Below are 6961 nucleotides of genomic sequence, written 5' to 3'. Positions count from 1 at the left end.
CCACAAAGAATTTGCAGAACTGCCCTGCCCTGCTGATTTTCAGCTGTGTTTTATATAATAAACCTTTGTGAGTTCCAGCTACTGCAAATGAATCTCTGTTGTTAGCAGTTGAACGTGAGCCCCCACTGATGCAAATGGATAGAAATGTAGAATCCATCTTTCCCAACCTGTAGATTAAGGCTAATCAGTGGGTGCTGACAGTGTTTCCCTCTCCACAGGAATCCCAGGGAAGAGGGATACATATCCATGCATCTAGCCCCATGTTTGGCTCCCTGAACTATTCATGAATGTCACTATCAGGTCTGTCCTGTTTATTCCCCTTTCTTCAGTTCTGGGTTGATCTCAAGAACTGGGGAAAAGAAGAACTATCTCTCCTCACATAAAGACTGCAGACCCCTGTTGTGACATTTCTATTAGAGACATCCATGGCCCCAGAAGCTTGAGGCATCTTAAGAGAGTTACGATTATGTTGCCTTGACATCCTATCCAGAAATGGGGGAAAACTCATCCACGAGATAGCTCATGTGGCAGTTCGTGTTTTCCAAAGTGAATATAAGAATATCTCTGGTCCCACATGAACTTCAAGAAGTTTTCCACTTCTCTCATCAAGAGTAGAGTCTGTGTCCTCTTCCTTTGAACCCGGGCAGGTCTTTGTGACTGTCTCAATTAATAGAGGACAGCAGAAGAGATTCTATGGGACTCTGGAGGCTGAATCACCAAGGCAAAATGCCTTCTGCCTGGCACATGTGCGCTCTCTCTCTCTCTCTCTCTCTCTCTCTCTCTGTCAGTTGCTCTCCTGACATGTGCATTTCTAGTTCTGAGCCACCTTGTAATAGGTCCATTCCCCTAAAGTCACAGTACTGAAAAGAGCACACAGGAGACAGAGATGCCCAAGGATGCCAGGCATTCCAGCCCTGCAGCTGTTTGAGTCTTGTCAACCCAGGTGCGGACATGGGAGTGAGGGAGTGTTTGAGAGGATCCCAACCCCAACCACTGTCTGATGTGAGATACCCTAGCAAGACCTGCCTAGCTGAGCTTAGTTGAACCCCAGAGCTGTGAGAAAGAGTAATCAAATGATTATTGTAGTCTCAAGCCACTAATTTTTTTTAATGTTTATTTATTTATTTTGAGAGAGAGAGTGCATGAGCAGGGAAAGGGCAGAGAGAGAGGGAGAGAATCCCAAGCAGGCTCTGTGCTGACAGTGAGTGATCTCACGAAGTGTGAGATCATGACTCAAGCCGAAATCAAGAGTCAGATGCTCAACTAGCTCAAGTGAGTCACCCAGGTGCCCCTCAAGACACTATTTTTTTTAATTTTTTTTAAATGTCTATTTATTTTTGAGAGACAAAGAGACAGAATGTGAGCAAGGGAGGGGCAGAGAGAGAGAGAGGGAGACACAGAATCCGAAGCAGGCTCCAGGCTCCGAGCTGTCACCACAGAGCCCGACGCAGGGCTCAAACTCACGAACCATGAGATCATGACCTGAGTTGAAGTCGGACGCTCAACCCACTGAGCCACCCAGGCGCCCCTCAAGACACTGTTTTTTAAGATGATTTGTTCACAACTATAGAACACCAGAGCAGCTCAACAGGCTAAATGTTAGGCTCCGAGATGCCATTCATTCCTGCCCCACATTCCATGCTTAGATACCTGCAGAAGTGTCCCTGGTAGGTGATCCTTCCTGTCTCACCTGAACTACAGTGATGGGGACTTACCACCCTGAGACAGCAGGCACGGTTTTCAGTGTGCTCTCCAAGGTAAAACGTGTCTCTCTGTGATGTTTACCTCTTGGTCTTAACTCAAGAGCTCTGGGACCATTCAGAGCAAGCCAGGCTTCTCCTCCACAAGCAAACTTTCAACTCTAGAAAGACCTCTTACTTGCTCCTTATGAATTTTTGTTTCTCTAAATATTGCTTTTTTTTTTCTTTTTTGGTGTTTCTTTAACCGCTTCCCCCAAAACCCCTGAGGAGCTAGGAGTGAGAAAAAGTGATGTGAGGCAAAAAGCATATGAAATTGACCATGAAGTGGGGTGCCTGAGTGGCTCAGTCGGTTGAGCATCCAACTTCAGCTCAGGTCGTGATCTCACGGTTCGTGAGTTCAAGCCCCGCGTCGGGCTCTGTGCTGACAGCTCAGAGCCTGGAGCCTGCTTCGGATTCTGTGTCTCCCTCCCTCTCTGTCCCTCTCCCCCTCACGGTCTGTCTCTTTCTCTCAAAATTAAATAAATGTTAAAAAAAAAATTGAAGTTGACCATGAAGTGATACCCCCTGCTAAAAAATTGTACTAAAAGGGTGATTTTCTGCCTGATTTTCAAAATTTCCTATACCATCACTAAATTACCTCTGAAGAAAGACATGGTATATTGTGGCCTAAGGAAGGTGGAGATGCTAATGAAGGAAATATGCAGGGATTCCAAAGAGAGGGCCTGTCACATGTGTGTGCCACACTTAAAAGGTAAGCTTTCCCCACATCCAAAAAGAAATAAAATGATTGTATTCAATACCTTATTAACCTGCTCAAGATCAGATGCTCCAGCTGACTTTTTATCTAGCTACCAACAAATCTGTTTACCCAAAATGAGTAAACCAAGGTTCACTTTTCCCAGACCATCCATAGTTTTTCTCTTTCCTTGCTCCTTTCTTTCATAAATCCTCTTTTGCCTTGGTTCATTAACAGCCTTTGGATCATCTCCCTTGCAAAGATCAATTTGCATGCAAAAAAACCCCTAAAAATCTCTGAGTAACTATTTTGCTTTTTTTTTTAGCATTAAAAGAAATCAATTCTTCAATGGCTCTTCATTTTCTAGCATCAAAGATAGACGCTGATCAGCATTGTCTCTTCCAGTTTATTTAATATTGCTTTCCAACTCTATAGCCCACTCAGGGTCCCTGAATTTGACTATGGACCCTGAATACAACCTTATTTGTCTGTCTATTCCCAGAGCATCTTCTGTGTGGCTTTCTCTGAAGTTCCAAGTTCAAATTCTCCCACTTCTCTGTATTCCATACAGCCAGGTCATGCACCATTTTGTACATTTCATAAAGTGCCTTTTGGATCAGTTACACCTTTGAAGTGTCTTCTTTCTTCAACAAGTTTTTAATGCCTATGAGAGCAGAGATAGTGTATTACACACAGCTGGTGTCTCCCACAGTATAAAGCGTGTGCTTAATACATATATATTTAATTCCTATAGAAAGAACCTCTTTTAGTCAAATACAACCATGAGGAGTCCACCATTTTTAACACCTACTATGTGTCACACATGTAGTAGGTTCTTTCCTATTACAATAAAACCTTGGATTGCGAGTAACTTCTCCTGTGGGTGTTCCACAAGACAAGCGAACATTTCTCATAAATTTTAACTTGATAAATGAGCAGTGTCTTGCAATATGAGTAGTACATGACACCGAAAGTCACATGATCACAAATGAGCCAATGGTTCTTATCTCTCTCTCTCTCTCTTGCTGTGGGATTGCGGGTCACTGTCTCCCATGCTCGGATGCTCAGTCTTAGGCCACGGTGTTTGGCAGAAATCCGTGATTTTTCAGAATGTTGGAAGGTGCCCACAATTGGTGCTAGTGTATTTTTCGTCACTTCAAAGCACCCGTGGACAGTCCTTTGCTTTTCCAAACAAGAGTAAGCTTAGGAATGCTTTGCTTCATTCCAGGTCAGATATAGACCCTTTCCTCTGCTGCCTTATTGTCAGTTAAATTAAATACAGCATATGACAAGAGTTTATTAATACTCTACTGTAGTCAACATCCATGCAAGTATATACAATGGCCCCCATGCAGAAAAAGATCCCATTGAGCCAATAGATAGCAGTGGTTCCATTAGTGATAGTGAAAGTTGTCCGACACAACAACCCTCCTCTCTCTGGTCTCCCTCACACCAGCCACGAAGGTTTTCAAATGTAAGTGCAGGTTAATTTGTTTCTTTTTCTTTATATTTTGTATTTTCCTTGTTATTTTGTATTATATTACAGTATTGTAATCATTCTTATATTAATATTTTTTGAGTTGTAGAACGAATCATCTGAGTTTCCATTATTTCTTAAGGGGAAATTCGCTTGGATACACAAGAGCTTTAGATTACAAGCATGTTTCTAGAATAAATTGTGCTCACAAACCAAGGTTTAACCATACTTGATTTCATATAATCCATGTGTTTTGACAACATCTCCCTCAGGCAAGAGGGGGAAGAGAAACCCCTCCAAGTCCATGGGGCCAAGTAGTTGTAACCACCAGAACCTCTATCTCTTCTCTGAATAGATTATGCTCTGAGTCCAGAGACCTCAGAATCCTCTGTCTGTGGCCTGAGTCCTCTTTCAGGGCTTCTATGGACCTCTTCACACTCAAGGGCAGACCTTGTCCAAGGGGTAGCCTGTAGTTGACCTGTTGGGGCAAGGGCAGGACAAATTGAGGAGAGATAAAGAGAGCTTAGACTTGCCAACATGACTCCAGAGAGCGAGAGAGTAGTTTCCAGCCTTTCTCCTCTATGTGATTGCCTATAAATCTGAAAGCCAGGAGCTGACAGTCACTGAACAGGAGTGTCACTACTTATACCTTACCCATTCAACTGTTTAATTGGAAAATACTGTGTTCAAAGGGCCCATGACCATCAGGACAGACCCCAAGTTTTGCTGTTAGGATTTACACTATGTGAAAGCAGGAAGGGACTTTGAAGAAACCATTTGGAGCAGCCATTCATTTCATAGATAAAGACACTAAGGCCCATAAAGGGTAGGCTGATGGTTTAGCTTGAAGCAGGAGAGATGTGTTCAAGCCAGCTTGTACCAGCTTGTAAGAAATCAATTTTTAAATTTTCAAGAATTTTTCAAGCCAGTGACCATGGCAGGAATATTGACACCACAGGAGTTGGTGAACTTTGCAAATCAGGTCTTTCTCTCCTCTCCTCCCCCTGGAGAGCTAGTAGTTAGTATATGTGCTGGCAAAGTGAGCACAAGTTGTTAAACATTTACTAGAAGACCATCGGCCTTGATTTCCTCTTCTATGAACTGAGATACTCAATGGAGGTCCCCTGGGCTCTAGGCTTTTGTCTCTGTTCTCGCCATCCAGTTATCCTGCACTCTCTTGCTTGTCACCTAGCAGGATACAGTTCCCTCATCATTGGGCTTCTTGTTCAGATATCCAGCCAGAGATCGCTAGACTTGTCTATCCAACTACCTGCTTGACATCCCCACCTGGGCATCTCACTGTTAAGTGACATTTAACCTACTCAACATAAATGCTGGATTCTCCAGCTGCCTCCCCCAGCCTGCTTGCGCCTCAACACCATTCACTACTGCTCCTTCAAGGATTTGTGCTGGAACCTGAGAGGCATCCTTTCTTTTCCTCATATTGTGGGTTAAATTTTGCCCCCTGCACAAAAAAAGGTGAGTTTAAGTCCTTACTCCTGACATCTGTGACTGTGACCTTGTTTGGAAATAGGGTCTTTGCAGATGTAATCAGTAAAGACGAGGTCATACTAGAGTAGGGTGGGCTCTTAATCCAATATGACTGGTGTTCTTCTAAGAAGAGAAGAGACACAGAGACAGACACACAGGAGTCCCCCATGAGATGACTGAAGCAAAGTGATGGGGAGTATCATTTGGGGAGTATAGATTCAGGTAGTAACTGAAATTGTGTCCCACTAAGGAACAGAAGCCAAGAATTTTATTTTTTTTATTATTTATTAAAAAAAATTTTTTTTAATGTTTATTTATTTTTGAGAGAGACAGAGACAGAGTGTGAGTGGGGGAAGGGCAGAAAGAGAGGGAGACACAGAATCTGAAGCAGGCTCCAGCCTCCGAGCTGTCAGCACAGAGCCTGACGCAAGGCTCGAACTCACAAACCGTCAGATCATGACCTGAGCCGAAGTTGCACACTTAACCGACTGAGCCACCCAGGCGCCCCGAAGCCAGGAGTTTTAAAAAACAAAATGGGACACTTGTAGAGGTTGTTTACAAAGATTTTGATTGGTGTTGGTGGCAGAAAACATCTTCGTAGACATAACTGGTTGCTAAGCTATCACTAAGCCAAGTCTGTTACTGTAGCAGGTTGCAAAGTCCTTGGAATATTTGGAGTTTGGCCCAATTCAAAGTTTCATGGTTTTATTTAATGAGGACATGCATAAGGGCCCATTTCCTTAATGGCCTCCTTGCTCCATTTTGGGGCGCCTGGGTGGCTCAGTCAGTTGAGCATCTGACTTCAGCTCAGGTCATGATCTCACAGTCCGTGAGTTCCAGCCCCGTGTCGGGCTCTGTGCTGACAGCTCAGAGCCTGGAGACTGCTTCGGATTCTGTGTCTCCCTCTCTCTCTGCCCCTCCCCTACTCATGCTCTGTCTCTCTCTGTCTCAAAAATAAAAATAAAAACATTAAAACCCCTTGACATAAGGTATTCCATTTTATTTCACCTTTCACATTTGTTACAGCAGACCTAGGAAACCAATACATCTCACAATCCCTACCCTCTTCACGTTCAATCTGCTAGCAAGATCTGTCAATTACATCTCTAAATAGAACTCAAATCTGTCTACTTTTCTGCTGCCATATTAATTCAGGCCACCCTTATCATCAGTGTGGGCACTGCAAATATTTCCTCACTGGCCCAGACTTGATCCCTTCAATTCATTCAGAAAGATCCACGCAAAGCCTCAGATCTCTGTTCACTCTCTGCTTAAACATCTGATTTCCACTGCTTTTAGCATAGCATTCGGATGTCTTAACATGGCTTGCAAGATGCTACCTGATCTTTGAACCTCACCCTCTCCCTCACTCTCCATGCTCCAGCTACAACTGTTTTGTTTTGTTTTTTTTGTTACTCAAATTTGGCAAATTCCTCTTCACCACATTGCCTTTGTGAGGAGTATTTACTCTGCTTAGGGATGTCTCTATTGCCTTCCTCTTACTACCTTTCTAAATGCCCACTCTTTCTTACCTATAGTTCTGTAAAGTCTTTCTCT

The sequence above is a fragment of the Puma concolor genome, chromosome A3, assembly GCF_028749965.1.
Source record: "Puma concolor isolate L17-30 chromosome A3, mPumCon1.1.hap2, whole genome shotgun sequence".
In the NCBI taxonomy this organism is placed as follows: Eukaryota; Metazoa; Chordata; class Mammalia; order Carnivora; family Felidae; genus Puma; species Puma concolor.
This window is presented reverse-complemented; position numbering follows the sequence as displayed.